The sequence below is a fragment of the Pundamilia nyererei genome, unplaced genomic scaffold (genome assembly GCF_000239375.1).
Source record: "Pundamilia nyererei isolate P.nyererei 1_Seehausen unplaced genomic scaffold, PunNye1.0 scaffold00012, whole genome shotgun sequence".
NCBI classification, from domain to species: Eukaryota; Metazoa; Chordata; class Actinopteri; order Cichliformes; family Cichlidae; genus Pundamilia; species Pundamilia nyererei.
In genome coordinates this window covers 3,279,755-3,281,779 of record NW_005187413.1, presented here as the reverse complement: position 1 = coordinate 3,281,779, position 2,025 = coordinate 3,279,755, and the positions used below count along the sequence as shown (strand labels likewise).

At 34.7% G+C, this 2,025-nt stretch overlaps 1 protein-coding gene across 1 annotated transcript in view; it reads left to right on the top strand.

Moving 5' to 3' along the window:
* The window catches only part of camk1a (calcium/calmodulin-dependent protein kinase Ia), a 20,378-nt gene that overhangs the window by 8,125 nt on the left and 10,228 nt on the right, over positions 1-2,025 (top strand). The window lies entirely within an intron of this gene.

The window sequence follows — 2,025 nt, the reverse complement described above, 5'->3', positions numbered from 1 at the left end:
TATCTATCTATCTATCTATCTATCTATCTATCTATCTATCTATCTATCTATCTATCTATCTATCTATCTATCTATCTATCTATCTATCTATCTATCTACTTTTACAAGATGTCTTATTCTAACTGCCAAGATGACAGATGCATCAGTTATGAGTCTTGAGTCCAGTGACTCATGTGAAATGTATTTATTTTAGTTTCTTAACAGCGAGTTGATGCACATGCCAGGATTATTTACTGGCATTAAATACATTTCCATTGTATGTTACCAATTGCTGGTTAGATACAGAAACAATGTTTTAATCAGAGACTGAAAAAAAGAAAACCTTACAGCTGGATGAGAACATACAGCCCCATTTTTGCGCCTGTCCAGGGTTAAAATACACAGCACTTCACATATTCTCATTAGTTTAGAGCAACAGCTACAGTAGCTTCCTCTGTGTTCCTCTCCAAAACCCATTGAGAGTCCACCCCTACTATGTCTCCAAGGAGAAATGAGCAACTGGATGGTTAATTACAGTGTGTCCCATGGCAACAGTGGGGAAGTGTGTACATGTGTGTGTATGTGCGTGTTTATATGTACATCTATGATGATCCTTTTCTGGCTCTGTCGTCTGCTCTGTCATTCTGTCACTCACAGATCTGTGCTGAAATCACGCAGTCATATTGTTTTAAGAACACTTTCGACCATTATACAGCCTCATAGTTCTGTTACAGCTAATGATATATTTTTATATTCTTTTATGCCGATACATTCTTGTCACAGCCTTTACCGTAGTACTAAGAGACTGACTTTTTTCAGTCACATGACATTGTTTAGAGCAAAGTGAATAAACTGTGGGATTGAACTCTCAATTAGGCAATAGTGATGAGAGGTGGGCGATACAGCTTGAAAATTATATCATTATATATCAAGGAAATCTGTGACTATGAAATCTATGATAATATAGAAAAAAACCTCAACAATGTTTCATCAGTAATTGCAGCTTGCAGGCAGCAGTATTTATCAGTGCAAACACAATGAAGAGCACTTCCCATCCTTCTTTTCCAATGAGGTACTGTCACTGATGACAGACTACCTAATTCAAAATGTGAATCTATTCCCACAAGGTGCTTGCAGTAGATGCACCATTATAGTACAATAGTGGTAACACAGCATTATTTCCAGTGACACAGCATAAATCCCATGTAAGCACAAAAAGTAGCCTAGGTCATGTTTTTCACTGAAATTTTAAAGTAAACGTACTAAAAAAAACTGACAGAATACCTAGCAACCTAGCATTGTAACTGTTTAGTAGTCAGTAAAATATTGTTACATAATAAAGCTGAAATCGAAAAATATTTTCTACTGGAGATGATAGTTAGGTTGACATTGTTGCTATCTGCTAGAATCACCTCCTCATGAATCTTTAAAGCTTGTTTTTTTTCCGCCTCAAATGGTGGAACAAGTTTTTTTCCGCTTTTAGTGGGAACAGTTGTTTTTGTTTTGTTTGTTTGCATATTTTGCAAAGCATTGCATTTTATGTACTTAGTCTTCACTGGGGACTGACTCCATGCTCTCACTCTCGGACATGCCTGTGCTAGTGCCATTGTTGTTTGCTCCCTACTGTGAGAGGGTGTTTTTAAATGTATTCCAGTAATATTGTATGATGAGGCACAGCCCTAATGGTCCAGATGGTAGCTATAACTGCTAAAAAAAAAAACTGATAACATTTTAAACCCAAACCTGAGCTGGCACGTTTTTCTGTTCAGGAAGTAAAACTTCAAACTTAAAAAGTAAAATTTTAATTTGCAAAGTAATAAAAAATATCGATCTTCTTTACTGTTTTTTCCTTTTCTTTTTTGTAAAACAGTAAATGAGAAAATTCATAGATAATAACAATAATTACATTTTTCCATTAAAATGTTTCACATAAAAACGTGAAAAAATATATTTTTGTAATTACCAGTAACTTTAATTTACAGCGGCTGTGGCATTAACCTTACCTTTGGTGGGATCTAATAATTTTTTTTTTTTTTTTTTTTTTTT